This window comes from Macrotis lagotis, chromosome 3, assembly GCF_037893015.1.
Source record: "Macrotis lagotis isolate mMagLag1 chromosome 3, bilby.v1.9.chrom.fasta, whole genome shotgun sequence".
In the NCBI taxonomy this organism is placed as follows: domain Eukaryota; kingdom Metazoa; phylum Chordata; class Mammalia; order Peramelemorphia; family Peramelidae; genus Macrotis; species Macrotis lagotis.
Genome location: NC_133660.1, coordinates 139,345,156 through 139,362,988, shown reverse-complemented (window position 1 = coordinate 139,362,988; position 17,833 = coordinate 139,345,156).

Sequence of the window (17,833 nt, the reverse complement as noted above, 5' to 3'; positions counted from 1 at the left end):
TTTCTATGAGTGTTTATTACCTGTTAAAACACATTATAAAAAAGTGTCTGTGTTATCAACAGATATGTTTGAAAAAGCAATTAATAGAGGAAAGAATTTAGTCTTATTAGTCTGTGAGGTAATTTATCATGGAAAGATAGAAGCCTCATTCCTCACCTCTAGCCTTTAACTTCTTATACCCATGCAAAATTTTAGAAATGCTTTGAAAATATTTACCTTTAAATTTAATTGGCCTTGTATCTGGTGTTTTGACTAATAGTCCTATTTAAGTGAGAGTTGATAAATAATTAAAACAATTAACTGATTTTTCCCATTTTTTAATGTAATTTAAGGAGTAATATTTCTTGTCCATTTTTGTTGCAACTCACTAATATTTCCACAAACTCTGTTCATGTACCTATGTCATATATGTACATGTAAGTAAAGATCATTCATTAAGGATAAATCAATTATGAACATCATATATTTCAAAATAATTAGCATATTTTACAAAGTCTTTTTGGGACCCATTTTAGGTAAACCTAAAACCATGGGTAAAAATGATTCTCCTGCCCCTAAAACTCAGAAATAAATAAACAATTTGGATACCTACCACAGACTTACATTTATTTAGGCTTAAGTATTGTGATGAGTCATTTATCTTGTTAGTGTCTTAAAGAATATGCTTTTAATAAGGTTTTCCATCTATTTCATTTCCAGGAAACTGCATATATGCTGTCATTGTGTTTAAGGAAAGAATATGATATTCCTTATTGAAAATCTCTACTTCACTTTCAAGCCTTCCTTGCATTAGGATCATTTTACCTCCATGGTGGAGAGAAAAAAAAAAACAAAACTTTTTTTTCTTTATTACAGGTTCGTTAAATTAGATTTTACCTCCTTTTTATTTACTCAAAACTCCTACTCCATGCAATTTGAAAGGAATGAGAAATCATTTTTAATTATTTGTCCCTCTGCATGAACAAATATATTATCTGCTGAGCCTAAGTCTGTGTATTATCTATTTATATTTTATTTATCTTAATTGATGCCTTAGGGATTTATTCTCTTAGGTTGGACCTTAGTAATTGAATTCTGTCATGAATCTTTAAAAAAAGACTTCCAACAAATTATATAATAGAATTTCATGATTATAGAGATAAAATGACATAATTAGGTCCCTAATCAACTGTCTATTTAAAGAAAGCATGAGCTAGAAGTCACTGCAGTTCATAGAAAGTGAGGAGTGAAGTCAATTGGCTTTCAAAGTTAGCAGTGAGCAGAAGGGAATTAAGTTTAACTGATAAAAATTGAAGGGTTTTTGTTGTTGTTTGTATTTCCTGAATCAATATATAGTGCATATATATGCATATGTATGTACATATAAATGTATGATATTTAAATCTGACTATCCCATTAATTAGATTATTTTCTTTCCAAATTCTGCCCTATATTCTTAACAATCAAATAAAAAAAATATGCTCACATAATTGAACACAGTCTTCCATAAAATGAAATTTTCAAAAAAGGAAATATAGAAACAAAATGTAGTTATTCATTTCACCCCCTACTAGTTAACATGTATAGTCTTTAGAGCAGTAAGGAATCAACAGATTTTCCTGTGGAAATAATGTCTTAATGTTTTAAAAGTATGTCAAATGACAGTTTAAATATCTGTTTCATCCACTTGTAAACATTATAATTCATAATGTGGAATCACATTATGGAGACATTTTTAATTAAACATTGAGAATTTACATTGGAGTTGTTTTACAGGAATACTGGGGCATAGTGAGACAGTACATAGATATTGTTTGGTGATGATATTAAATGCAAAGCCTTTATCAATACATTTTCTAAATTTAAAAACAATTGAGATAGGGCTGATCTAATAAATTGGAGCCTCCTGTTTCATGTCTGAAACTGACCTCTGAAGTTGGAGAGGTTGTTGCTTTAACAAGGAGCGGGGGAAGTACTGAATCAGAGGATCTAGATTTAAATTCCACTTCATCAGTTTTTACCTGTGTGATTTTTGGCAAAGTCATTTCACCTCACTGGGCCTCTGATTTTTCATTTTCAAAATGAGCAGATTGGCCTGGATGACCTAGTCAAAGGTCCCTTTCAGCTCTTGAATTAGGATCCTAAGAACAAAAAAAAAAATCCCTTCTTTCTCATTGACTTTTACCAGGGCTTTCCAACATGGGTTTAATTTTATTTTTATCTTCTGAAAATAAACAACACTAGAAACAAAAATTTCCTTTAAATTAATTAAGCACTCAAATATATTAATTGTTATTTCTAATTAGTCAGGTTCTTGACTGCTGATGACCACACACTAATACATTTATTATCACTGTATATTATTCTATTAGATTTCCAGTTGTGTTCTAAAATATCTGAATAACCCCATGAATGTCAATTTGATTTTTTATTTGTTCTTCTATAGTTTATTGAGTTCTTGAAATTAACAATGTATTTTCAGTGATGAAGGCTTTGTACTTAACATCTTTGTTTTGTTTTCATTTTGCTTTTCTAACATAATTTTTAAAAAAATCTTATTTTAATACCATGCAATAGATTATAGATTTTCATGTATTTAAGCTTCAGTCTTCTGATAGACAACAAAATTCTTCAGTAGATGATGAAGCTGTTAAGACTTATTTTCTTCCACAACTTGGCAAAGATTTTAAACTCTGGCATTCTATGAGAATGCTGAAAGATAGGCGCCACTAGAGTATTGCAGGCAATAACGTGACTAAAATCTTAATAATTTTAGTGTGCATGCATGACTTTCTAATCACTGTTGTTATTTTTTAAGTATTTGTAAATTTAGCAAAATGGCTTTCATTTCTTAAGAGCTAGTCATATTCTAAGTTTGAAGTTTTATAGTCCAGATGTTTTTGAGTGATGTGTAAATACTGCATTGATAATGCAAAAACATAAACAAAAAACAACAAAAAAAATCCACTACAAAACATTTCTTTCACATTTGACTCAAAAATTTCTGAATAAATAGAACTCAGACTTTCAACACATTAAAACAATATTCACCCTTGAGCTGAGAGCAAGCAGGGAAATTGTCAGCTCTAAATACATTTTTGAGACAGCTATCTGTGAGTGAAAACAGGGTATTCTACTGAAAGATGAGTTTTAATTCTAACTATAGTGTTTGTTACTGTGAATGCTATAATACATAAATAACAATATGAGTGTAAATGTAATATATTATTTTATACTGCTGTGTATATATATATATGTAATAAATAAAAGTAGGATACATATTCTGCCATTCTTCCATGCATGGGTTTTCCACTGCCTCCTGCAGGAGCATTGAATAAAAACCAGTGGCAGGATATGACCCAAAGAAAAAACAAACTAGCAAAAAAAAAGCCAAAAGAAACATTTCATTTATTAATTTCAGCCACAGGGTCATAGCCTTGTTAACTACTTTTGGAAAAGCACAACATAGGTTGTTCAAAACAACTTTACTTGCAATAATTTGAAGACTAGGATGGGTACTGTCTTCTGCACAATCAAACACTCAAGCTTTAGAGCTCTTCAAGCAATTGTTATTTTTCATTCAATGCCTTTGTTCTGTAAAAATATATAAAAAAAAACGGTACTGGATCTACAAATGTTTTCATTCAACGTATACCTAGATTCCAAAATTATGATTAAAACGGAAAGAAAGACAACTTTCTCTTATCCAGATTTCTAGAAAGAAAAACTTTAAACTTGATTGAAGCAGCAGGATAGAATTGGGAAAGGGAAAATAATTCCACTGGTAAATTTTCCTGCCCAAAATCTTGAAATTCAAGCTGCTGAAAAATTTTTTGAGGGAAGATGGAAAAAGAATGTGGAGGTCATAGAGAAACTTGGTTATGAACTGAAGGAATTGCCTCCTATATTTTCACAAATTCCTAGTTGAGATCTGACACTTTAAATTCAGGATGGGCCTTTATATTATTAAGTGATAATAATCTTAGATTGAAAATGACTGCTGACAATAAATTTTAAAGAAATTTAGGTTTAAAAAATCCTCATGAAAAGAAAAAGATAAAAATTCAATTCCACACTCCTATGTGGTTTAGTTTCTTTTATAAGCCCTGGCACTAAAGGTTCCATTTCCTGTATATCTTGGATTCATCAATATCAGACCTTACTCTACCTAGACAAAATCATGTCTTTTGAACCTTCCCCATCAGTTTTCCCTCCTCTTTTAGCATTTAGTGTACATTCCCATTTACTGTCTGTGCAGCTCGGCAACTGACATTAACAACAACAACAACAACAACAATACTAACAGTCATATACTTTGGAAATTAGAAATACTCTTTCATACTTGAATATTCTAGACTTTCATGAGTTGATTAATACTGGTGCTTTCTTCAAGAATGGTGAGATTCATTGCTTATTCCTAAATAAGAGATCTTCATGACTTACTTTGTCCAAAGGAAAATATTAGCCTATAACTATCTTCTTTTGAAAAACCTTCCAAAAATAATTAGGTTGCTCCTCTTGTCATACACACACACACACACACACACACACACAGAGAGAGAGAGAGAGAGAGAGAGAGAGAGAGAGAGAGAGAGAGAGAGAGAGAGGCATGTTCATTTACTTGGAAGGAGTGAAAAGTCTTTGTACCTTGAAAAAATGCTGACTGTTAAAACAAAAGCTTTCTACTGTGTACTATTTGTCTGACTTTGGTCAGTTCATTTACTTTACTAGCCTGTTAATTGAAGAGACTGTACTTGATGGCCTCTGGATCTATGAGTTTATAACACTATGAATCTATTCAGTTTTGTTGTACCTCCCAGAGTCTGTTTATTCCTAGCAGCGCCAGTAAGTACCACTAGCTAACCACAAGTCAGTGTGATACAAAGGAACAGACTACTGAAGTAGCACTAGGACTTACATCCTTAGAGGAGGCTTTTATAAGGAAGCTTTCTGGTCTAAATGAATCTCTAATTGGTGTTTTTGCTTGTATAGAATGTATTTTGAGCATGAAACATTTGTATGCTTTTTGTCTACTTACTATTTCCCCTACTAACCAACAACTGCCCTCACCCAACATGGATAGATATAACCTTCCAAGGGAATTTGAGATATAATCAATGTCTTTACTTCTTAATCTTTGCAAATTGAAAAAGTATAGTTTTCTACCCTATGGGGCTTAATGCCACAAAATTGCAGGTAAGGTAGATCAAATGAGTTGTCTTCACTAACTACAAATATTCACAAACATATTCAGAATACTTGGTGGAGTGTTCTATTATTAGAATTATTCCAGTTATGAAAACCAAAGGACTAATTTTATTTTTAACTTCAGCATCCTTTTGGTGTGTTTGTCTACACATCATGAATCACTACTTTCTATACAGAATTGAAAATGGATATCCAGAGGGTACTGAAGAGATAAACAATGATCAGACTTCAATGCTACACAAATAAGAGATTATGAAGTAATAGTGTAATGTAAAGAAGTGTAACCTCACAGTTTAAAAAAACAAAAACAAACAAAACTAAAACAATTGTGATGTTTAAATATATTTATGTATAATATGTACATATATATATATATATATATATATATATATATATATTTACACACACACACACACATATTGAACCATAGGTAAATAGCCTCCCAGTCCTACTTCAGGATTTCTTCCTTTGTGTCACAGTTGCAGTTGGCTATTGGCACTTAATGGTTCTGCTAGGAATAATCAAACTCTGGAAGGTACAACCAAGCTGAATAGGTTCATAGAATCATAATCTCATAGATCTGAAGGTCCTAGATAGATAGATACATACATACATACATACATACACACATAGGTAGATAGATAAAAAGATTTGTCATCAAAAATACCATATTGTCAATCTTCTCAATTACTACAATGCCGTATTTCCTTGATTACCTGAGAGGGCCCACATCGAGATGGCCAAGAGCTCATACTATATCCAGACCATCTCCAATAGGCCTGCTTCCTATACTAAGAGGCTATAGGGTTTAGACAGTTCTTGAATAGGCAGTGATATGGATGTCTTTGCAAAACATTCACCTCACTTTTTTCAACATAATGTGCATAACATGCCATCATTCAATTGATGTCATGCTCTTCTATTATGAAGGAAAGCAATCAATTGGCTAGATTGATAAAGATAGAAAGATAATAGTTAAACAAAAGAATCATATATTTATAATAAATAATACAGGAGGATAAAATGTATAGGAAAATTCAAAAATTGAGAGGAACCAAATAATAAAAAGAGAATGATGAAATTATAACATTTTGCATGGAAAAGACAGTAAAACCAATTTCCCCCCATTAAGGAAGTAAATAGATGAATACTTGAAACCTGTTTAATGGAGATCTCTTCAGTAATGATAAGAAGGAAAGAACACAGATATTATCTTGGACATTGACATAACAAAAGTTTAAGTCATGATGACCATATTGGCAATTCATAAAAATATTATCTATTGACACTGGAAGCTACTTCTGGTGAGAGGGCTAGGTTCTGTCTGGAGGAGGCAAAGCTATTAGTGAGAAGAAACATTTGGGATGTTGTTGAATTTGGCTTGGAGGGAAGAAAGAGAAATTAGGCATTGGTATTAAGTATAACTAAACCTACTATTTAGATGAGAGAGTAATCAAAAAGAGTGCAATGTGTGAATAATTAAACATTGATAGCGTATTTAAAGTGAAAAAGGTTTGATTTTTATGGGCAAGATTACAGCAGAAACAATACATTAACCATTTATTAAATGCTAATGGCTCAGAGTGGAGGCAGCTAGGTGATTCAGTGGGCAGGTGCTAGAGTCAAGAAGACCTGAATTTAAATTCAGCCTCACACATGCACTAGCTGTGTGATCCTGGGAAATTCAACCTCTGATTTCCTTAATTCACTGGAGGACAAAATAGGATATTCACTTCAGTATCTTTGCTAAGAAAACACTAGAGATAGCTTTGGTGGACTGTGGTCTACAGGGTCATGAAGCATCAGACATGACTGAACAACCAGAGAACTGTTCTGGAAGATTCAAGGTTTAGGTCAAAAGTACTTTCCCTAATTTCAAAAAAGAATCAGGTCTAATAAGAGTATAAGACACCAAGATATAGAGCAGACATATTATTCTATGATAAATACATTTGATGTTCATGAAAATAAAAGCAAGTGTTACATGAGTGACAATAATGATGATCTTCCTTGAAAGAAAATGTAAAAGGATGTATGTTTCATTACTTTTCTACAAATATCTGCAGAGCTAGATGCAATGATTATAAATTCTTTGAGGAAGAAAACAAATTTATCTTTTCATAGATTTGTTTTTTAGTAAATAGAATTTTAGCATGGTGTGCTGTTACTAATTTTATTTTTTTGAGCAAGGTGTTTGTGGGTGAATATTTTTTCCTTTAGTGTTTTTAAAACCAACAAAAGGGTTCATTTTCCTATGCTACATTAATTCTAATTAGTATGCATGTGCAAATATTTTAGAATGATATAAAATAATCAATGCATGCAAAGGCACATCCTCACACAATCCCTGTGTGCATAGGTCTGTGGAGATCAATAGGATCATAGACTGTTTCCCTGTATAAACCATTCCCCCAACCCCAACATATACTTGTCATGAATAATTATTAACATTCTTACAAAGCAATTTGTTTTTAAAATGTTACCTTTTTGTATAAAGACAGATTATGTGATAAAATAGCTAGCTATATCCCTTTTCAATGAGGGAAATTGTGTACTTCATTCTGAAATTTCTTCTTTATACTGTTCTCAAAATCCTATTGGAATTCATCTTCCTGGGAAACCAGGGGTATTATCTTTTTTGTTTTTTCATCTCCAGTGTCTGACACATAGCAGGAGTTTAATAAACATTTTTGGATTCAATTTTCTCAATAATAGTATTTATTTAGTGCCTAAAGTTTGCGCAATGCTTTACAGACATCTCATTTATCCTCCTAACAACCCTAAGAGGGAGGTTTTATTATGATGTTCATTTTACAGAAGAGAAAACAGAGACAGACAAAAGTCAAGTGACTTGTCTAGGGTCACTTAGTTCATAAGGTATTAAGCTGTATTTGAACTCAGATCTTTATGACTTCCAGATTCATTGCTTTATCTGCTGTGTGACTAAATGCCAGAAATGTGATACCATATCAAAGAATATTATAAGAAAGTCAAAATATCTCTTGTTCAATCTTTCTCCTGTTCTTAATAGAATAACTGGTAATCATTATCTTCTATTTAATCTGTGCTTCTCATTATAATGCTTAATCTTTAGTAATTTTAACCACAAAATAATAAAAATAGCTGTATTTGTTTGGTGCTTTAAATTTTATGAAGCATTTTACCTAAATGAATTCATTTTATTCTCAAATGGTGCTGTAAGATAATGATAACTTTAACATTTTAAAGCTAGTGAAGTTCTTCACATATATTACTTTAATTTTCAAAACCACACTCTATGGTAAATATTATCATTTCCATTTTACAGAAAAATAAACTGAGGCCAATGGAGGTTAAGTAGCTTGCAAAAGGTAACATAACATAATTAGGAAACATTTACTCCTGCCATGTTACTATTTTTATTGCACCTAAAGAGGAAAACTTACATTTTTATTCAAGTAAAAAAAAACCTCAATAATTTTATTCTTCTATGGATAAATATTAAACACTGAATGGGTAATAATAGGAAAGCAATTTTTAAAAATCTTTTCTATCTGAATCCTTCAAAGAGATGAATATAAAATTAATAATAATGATGATGATGATGATGATGATGATGATGATAATAATAATAATAATAATAATAATAATAATAATAATAATAAAATATCCTATGAAGCAGTAAATGTTTTCAGGATGTTTAACTCATTTGGTACTGTAGCAACATTAGGAAATCAGTGCTAGAAATGCTATTATATCCATTTTATATAATGAAGGAAGCTGCATGAGAATTCCATCCAGAAAAGAGCAAGCAAGTTATGAGGAGAGATAATGTATGTGTGTGTTTGAAAAAAATAACAACCCATGAAGGACCCATAAAGTTTAGGGATGCTCCCTATCTACCCCTAGGAAAGAAAAAGGAATTCTATTCAGAAAATCATAGAATTATAACTAGAATACTTCACAGTCTATCTAGTGTAAGAGGACTTTCATTTAACAATTGAGGCAACCTAGAAAGATGAAGTGATTTACTCAATATCACAAAGAACTAGATGCAAGATTAAAACCAAGATCCTTTGACTCCAGACCCAATATTTGATTTCCATGATATCATACTGGCCAAAATCCTTCTCATTCCCAAAGTAAAAATGGGGCCTTTTATATCTAAAACAAGGGCTGTAAATTTGGGGCAAGGGTCTAAACCAGAATTGTACAAGGAATTTCAGGATCAGAATTGGAAATAGACAAGATGGACAGTAACTTTGAACACCTAATGCATAAACAGACACAATGGGAAATCTGGTAGGCAGGGAATGCTTGTTGATTGTACAAGTGACCCAACGTTCCATTCAGGTGCAGATAGAGGTATGACTTATCACTCTTGGTTTTGCTAGACCTCTTGGGATGCCCATAGCTGTTGTTCCAAGCCACAAAATTTAAAAAAAATGATATTGATTGTAACATATCCTGCTTAATCAGTTCCCCAGTAAAAATCTTTGCCTCATAATATTGAAGATTTCCAAAACAATGAAGGTAGAGCTAATATGGGAATTGAAAAGGATGAGAATTTATTTATCCTCAAGGATTTTTCAGTTGAGCATAAAATTAACTTTCAGTAGGACTTTTTTCCTTCCTGTTCAGATCTATGATTTCAGCAGCATATGGAATTTCTCAGCAATTCTTTAAAAATGTATGTTTTAGAGAGTTGCCTATATCACTGAGTTAAGTGAACATCGGTTATAGTCCCAGTCTGCATAGAATAGACAAAACTTGAACTGGATTCCTGACAATCTGCTATCTGCCGGGTCATTTCTTCTCACTAGGAATGCCTTGAATCATGATCTAGACTCCAGGGATTTGACTCCCCAGCTAGGGGACTTTTGGTATTTGGTCTAAGACACAACTGCCAGAATTAGAAGATCAGTAAATGGATCCTCACCTCATATCTTTCTATTAGCCTCAGGCCATGTTCATCCCATGCAGCCCTATACTAAATCCTCAGTTCCTAGCCACCATGCCATTTTGTCATCTGTTTCCTTGTTGCATGCTTATTCCCTTCCACTCTTTGTTCCTTCTGGAAACAATAATCAAGTCAATATTATCACTGCTAATAAAAAGGGAATACCATGTTCTACTCCAACATTTATTTTTTGGCTCCATTAAAAAGTCCTGTGAAATCTCCGTTAAAATCTCTGGAAAGTCCCCTGACCTGTCCAACACTTGCCCTAAGGCAGGGGTTGTGACCCTGAGCTTCTTAAGAAGGTTTCAGGGAATCCATTAACTTATGTGGAAAAAAATCTTTATTTTCACTAACTTCTAATTGATTTTCAGCATTTCCTTTAATTATTTAAAAACACTATTTTGAAAAAGAGACTAAAGCCTTTTTCAAATCTCCAGAGAATTCCAAGACCAAAAAAGGTGGAGAATTCCTATTCTAGAGCATATGATATATGTCCCTAAGCTTCTTGAGGGGACAGAGTAACTCATTTTTTAAAATTTGTATCCCTACTATCTAATACAGCAATAGGCACATAGAGATAGGGAATGCACTGTGCTTTCTTGGGTATGGGAAATTCCTGATTAAAAAAAAAAAACCTCTCTATTAATATATAATCACAGAGCATTGCTTAGAGCAATAAGATGTTAATTGAGTTTCCTAGGTTTCAAACTTGAACCCAGGTCTTTGTAGTTCCAAGTATGCCTAAGGGTACCATCTTCACTATTACACTGCCTTTTGACTACACATATTGGGTGGTTAATCTTTGTTCAGTTGATTGCCACATTATACTGTACTGCTTCAATAGAGAGTGTGTGACAAAGTAAATGAGTCAATGAGGAAGACCAAGGGTGCAAGAGAACTAACATGAACTGATTCATGAATGTATATTGTTAAATTTTCAGTGTAAGCATTCGCACCTCAGAAATCAGCAAATGCTGATCATTTATTCATTTATTTTTTATTGTCTAGGCTGAAGAAGGTGATGAAGAAAATGATGAAAATTCATATTAAACTTAAAAATGCCCTGAAAGTTCTTTTTTTCCCCCTAGAGAATTGATTGTTAAACATTTATGAGTGCATACTTGGAAAGAGTTCAAATTTCACCTTAGACACTAGGACCACATGGAAAACAATGAACATTTTGAGTCATAGAGTCGCTATATAGAGCAATTAATGGTTTTAAATCTAGAGTAGTTAAGTCAAAATTAAGAAAATATTGAGGAATCAGTTACTCCCCAAATATTTATTAAATGCCTATTATGTATTCAACCCCAAACTTGATACTGCACAGCATCTAGAGGGGAAAAAATAAAACTAAAAAATGTCTATAAGATCCCCTACCTAATCAATTCACCAGATATCATAGTAGAACAGTTTTTCCAGACAATGAAGGTATAATTCATATAGAAGTTCAAAGGAATGAGAATTTCAGGGATTTTCTGAGTTTTAAAAGTTATAAGGGGAAAAAGGTTTATCTATCTATATTAATATATCTATCTATCTATCTATCTATCTATCTATCTATCTATCTATCTATCTATCTGTCTATCTATCTATTCATCCATCCATCCATCCAGCCAGCCAGCCAGCCAGCCTGACAGAGTCACCTACCCATAAATCTATCATCTATCATCTAATATCTTTCTATCTATCTATCTATTTATTTATCTATGTATCTACCATCTTTCTTTCTTTTTTCTATCTATCTATTCTACATATTTTATATCCTCAAGGAGCTTGCATTCCATAAGAAGAAATATATAAATAGATACATAGGTATCAGAGGTACATAGCAATTGAGAAGTAATTGAGAGAAAGGAAGACATAGAGTAACAATTGGAATTCTCTCAAAATGTCTCATGTAAAAGGTAGAATTTGATCTGAGTCTTGTAGGGAACTAAGAATTTTAAGAGGTGGAAATGAGGAAGGGGTGTACTCCAGGTGTAGGGCCACCAAGTGTAAAGCATTGCTTTCACATCTTTCTCTTCCACTGTAGACAGTAAATGAAAAGCAAATGTGAGTTATGTAGTTGCTCAGAACTATTGAAATTTGTTTTAAAAATTTTATTTTTATTCAAACTTGATAGTATTCTTGATAGACATTGAAGACTTCAATCAACTGTGTTAAACTAGACTATACATGTGTGTGTTTTGTGTGTGTGTGTGTAAAACAGTCATCCTGGAGGAGAAGAGAAGAGAGCTTATTCCTTTCATTGTCCTTTAGGCCATTAATAAATACACATACAATATATACATACATACATACATACATACATACATATATATATATGTATGTATGTATGTATATATGTGTTCAATTTGATGCTAGTTGGAGTCTTTCTTGCCTTCATTACACTGGGTGATTCACCAAATGATGCTGGTGTGATTAGTGCCTGAAACTTCTGTCCAAGTCGTCTCAGCTTGCTCCAGCTTCAGTGACTGGGGTCAATTTAATTACATTGTTCAGGACAGAAACCAGGCCGTGTGGGCATTGCCTTTGCCACCAGCAGTTGACACCTGAGTGTTAATGAGCTGGTAATTAAGAGCTGGCACGAACAGACACATTTTCCTGTTTGGGACTAGGGTTACCATATGTTGTTACATGGCTCTGTGAAATGCCTTTAAGTTCCTTTCTATAATGTATGACTAGCATTAAAAAAATCCTCAATATTTTCTTCATAACATTTTTATCTCCTTCCCCCCCCCCAGTTAATTTAATAGCTAAAGAAATAGTCTTTCTTCCCACTGGACAAGAAATGATTTGTTTTTTCTTAAGCCAGCAATATATTTGGAATGTTAAGTTGTTCCATATTACTATTTATCATCCCAGATCACAATTTTTAGGGTCTTTGTATTTTGGAGAGGGGGAAAAAAGTTTTCTGTAAATTGTTCTATAAATCCTTATCATGAAAGCATATATATGAGTGAAGAGTATCAGTATTGTAAGAGTCAGCTTTGATTTAGGAAGCAGGTGGATATACTGACGATATTGAATCTGGAATCAGCCAAATCCCAGCTCTATCAGTTATAACCTATTATAATATTGGGTAAGTCATTTAATTTCTCTAGGGTATCATTTGCCTGAAGAAATATCTATCTATCAATTTATCTATCCATCTATCTATCATCTATCTATCTACAATGTATGCATATGTATACAGATGCCTATACACATACTAATATATATATATATGTACACATACCTACAATACTTTTAGAAATAGGCAATACATATTTACACATATTTGTATAATAATCTACATTCATCATCTGTATAATTATTCACAATATTATATATAGTCAATATACCTGCATGTATGCATACACATACACATGTTAGTAAATATATATTAGTATATACATGTAGAAATATATGTACATATTTATACACAGATATACATACATACACAGGCATATATACATGCATACTCATTCAAGTATGTATGTGTATATAACTATATATATGTATGTATAAATCATATTTCTATGTCTGTATGTTGTCCTTGTTATTACCTTCCATTCCTTCCTTCATGCCTATTTCCAAACACTTCCTAGCAACCCAAAACCTGCCTCTGACTGACCCGTGATTTGGTTAATCTTTGGAAGGCTTTGCCAGCCCTTAGCCTGTTCTCATCAGATGAAAAATGTATTAACTTCCCTGAATCTTAGTTGTGGGATTTACTTCTCATTTCCTTCTTTGAAAGACTTTGCTATTTCTATGGAGCCCTCTGTAGGACATATAGCCTTTTATATGCAGATTGCTGTAATTATGCTTTGAAATAGCTTTAAATTCCCAATAGCTTAAACTGAGAACATGAAAGGGCAAATGTTATATTGAGCTGAAGGATATAAAAGTGGCACGTACATCAATCTGAAATGAGATATCGAAATGAACAGCTCTTTACACAGTGATGTCAGTTTTTGACAGTTATTGAAGGCCCTTTCCAACTACAGCCGCTGCTTTGGGTAGTGTGAAAATTCTGCCTGGGGACAGCCTTATCGGTTTGTATTTTTTTTTTCCTTTTTAATACCAAAAGGTGAGTAGATGTTAAGTGAAACAAGAGAAATCCACTCTGACAAAAAAAGCTTTAACTCCCTTCCCCGAAGAGTGACACCTGGCCCCAAGTGGTAGAACAGGGCCGCAATCTGATGATGGAATCATCTCCTCCATCTGTCAAGTGACGACTGGCAGCAGGGATGAGGAGACTACATCTGAGGGAGGAGATAGAAACCCCAGGCCGCAACCTTCACATCCATAGAGAGCTTCCTGACAGGCGATGGGCTGCTTTGCACAGGAGGGGAGCTCATAGTTTGGCTGACAGTTGTGGCAGAGCTTCGCTTAATGCATCTACATTCCCCTTATCACAGGAAGGAAGATAAAAAGGAAACAGAGGAGATTCTTGTCTGTTCCAAACCATAAAGTCCAATGCTATTAAAAACAGCTTGGAAATTCAACAACTTTACACTGAAAGAGTATCTCTTGTCATGCAATAAAAGAATACAGTTTTAAAAAGCATTTCAGATAATAAAGTAATAACATTGAAAGGTGGCTCTTGAAAATTTCTGTGAAGATTCTTGTACAAAATGAGGCTGGAGAGGGAAGTTCATTTTAGCACCTCAAGAAACTGAGAGGGAAAAATACCCTAGTAGTTGACTAGAAAACCGGGCTTCTAGTGTGATCTGGGACAAATCACTTAAATCTCTCAATACTTCAGGTATTTCTATCAGTAAAATGAGGGTTTTGGATTCAAGCACAGGTTCCTAACCAGGAATCTGGCAACTTGTGTTCATAAAAACAAAACAAAATAAACAAAAAATTCCCTTTATTTCACTATGACTCATTTTGTTTATAATTCTAATTTTTTTAAATCTTATATTCTTTTTTTTAATTTTAGAGCCTTAAAAACACAAACACACACATACACACAGACACAAACACACAGAAAGGATTAGAAATTCTGGAAGGTCCTTTGCAGCTCTTATACTCTAGAATTTTGTATTATATCAATGATCTGTGACTTATTTAGCAGAACAATGCTTTCTACCATGTCAGGAAAAAAAAATATTCCATAATTTAGTAGATGGTTTTAGAAGTTCTTAATTTTTTTGTGTTACTCTGAAACCTATAGATCACTTTTCTCATTCGTGTTTTTAACCACATACAATAAAGTGCATAAGATCATAAAGAAAACCAAACATATTGAAATATAATTATTTACATGCTTTTCTTTTTTTAAGACTCCCTACTAGAGAGTTGCCTGGAATTCAGAGAAAATAATGGGCTTGACCAAGATCACAAAGTTCCTAAGTATTAAGAGTACAGATTGAACTCAGAGATTCATAATTCCATCTCCACTCTTTCCCTGTCACTACATGCTCTAATGAGTCTATATTCAAGATTTATAAAATTAAAATACTTTTTTTACAAAGAAGTCTCTTATATCATGTAATTTTAAAAGACAATTATTAAGCCAGAATGGTTACTTTTCAAGCTGTAAGGTTTTTTCCAATTTGGATGGTATATCATATAAATCACTAATTTAGTCAGAATCAGGTAGGATTTAAGAATACTGGTTAATTAGAACTTAAGCAGCAAAGGTTAAAATTTTTTTAAAGTTAAATTTTTGGTCCTTTGTCAAGTTTACTATTTGGTAAATTATAGAAGTTTACAAGTAATATGACTATGTTCTAGGAACAACTGGAGGAAAAAAAATTACTAATTAGCATGTATATATAGAAAGAGGTAGCATTTTGTCATATAGATTTATCAGAGTGCAGCCTGAACCAAATTAAAATGTTTTGGGGAAATATTTAGCAAAATAAATAAAAAAGCAAAAAACCCATAGATAATATTAATATGTTTTTTTTCTACTATGGTAATATATACCCTTTCTAAGTCACTATGCAACCTGCAAGGATCTTTAGGAATGATTTAGTGACCCATTTCTATTAGAGACAGTTATTGTTGGAGTAAATTGAGAACTGTTCTTGAAATTAGGTAGACTAGCTTGCTTCCCAACTTTCATGCCCACTGACTGAATAATCTTGAACACAATTCACTTGACTTCTCAGTACTTTCAAATACCTCTCAAAGATTATAAATTACATAGGAAGTGGTAACAGGTATTGATAGAGGTAGTTCATCAGAAGTTCCATATAACAAAGGAATCATATCCAGTTCCAAAGTATATTATAATTTTTGATTAGCATACTAAAAATTAAATACTGAAGATACTTTTCAATTTGGAAGACATATAAATAGCTAATTTAGCTAGAGTCAGGTAGAAAATTTCAAAAAAGGATTTCAGTGAATTTCATTTATCAATACAAATCTTTCATTTTTACATCTTTTCAAAATCCTTGCATTTGCTTAGCACCTCTCACCATAAAAGTTCATCACTCAAGAAAATGGACCAGAGTCTAAATGAAATATGTATATTTACCAGCTGGATTATATAGCTAGAAATGGCTTAGTTGTTGGATTTCAAATCACTAAAACATAACCTTCTGCTTCTCTTTTCCAATTTGTCAGAGATTCAGGATTCTTCAGTGGAGTCAGAAACTTCTGATGCAGGCATATCCATTTTTTTTCTTCTGAGTGTAATCTAGTATCATCTATGCCAAATGAGTACATGTATTCCATGGAAATTTACTTGAAGTTTCTCATTCATTCAATCATTTGACACACATTTATTAAGTACCTAATATATACTATGTTTTATCCAGTGATATCTTTAGCAGCTTCCTCATCACCTAGTGCTATGGGCTCATCCTAGGGCTAGTTTTAAGTAACCTACTTCATGGTGATTCAGGACAAAAAATTCAATAAGAGTTAATGACTGCTACTCAGGGAAAGATGAATTTGGACCCAATTAGAAAACAATGAACAGGTTAGATTTAGTTTAGAGAATATAGAGGAGTCCCACTACTTCACCTTACAGGTAGCTGAGATACAGAGTGGTAAATTGTCTGTAATCAAAGTCCTTCTGTGGCAGAGTTAGAATTTGAACCCAGGTCTTCTTGCTTCAGTCAAATTTTTTTCCTCCTTCAATCCTTGAGGAAATTTTCCTTAAAATCAAACTCAAGATGTAAGATACTCAGGAAGAGGGAATCAAAAGAAGTTTATTTGGAGAAATCCAGTTAATTAATCAGCAAATATTTTTATGCATCTCCAGACATTGTTCAAAACACTGGAAAGTGTTCATCCTGGGAATGTTATTCATCCTTTGTTTTGCAAAAGAACCAGTGATATCATGGGACAATGTCTTGACTTGAAAGTTGAATTTAATTAAGGCAAAATTGCAAAAAGTTGTCATCTTCAATCTCCCTTCCTGAGTCATTTAAGTCGTGCAAGACAAAAGTAAGAACAACTGGAAATGGCCCAAGATACATTTAATGATCTTTGTATCTTTGATGGCTGATGAAATCCTGAGTGTCCCACAATGCCTGCTTTTAGTTGTCTTCATGGTTTTTGGAACATTTGCTCATTCTACCCAGAAAAGTCTTTACATGTGGGGATAGACAGGTCCAATTTGCTAATAGGCTTGAGGGCTGTTAGTTACTCTCAACTTGGTTTAGCTAATCTGTCCATATGATTTTCCCAGGGTGTGGTCATAGTGTATGACAGCTTCTCAGAGCCATAGGTGAAAATTGATTGGAAGATAAACAT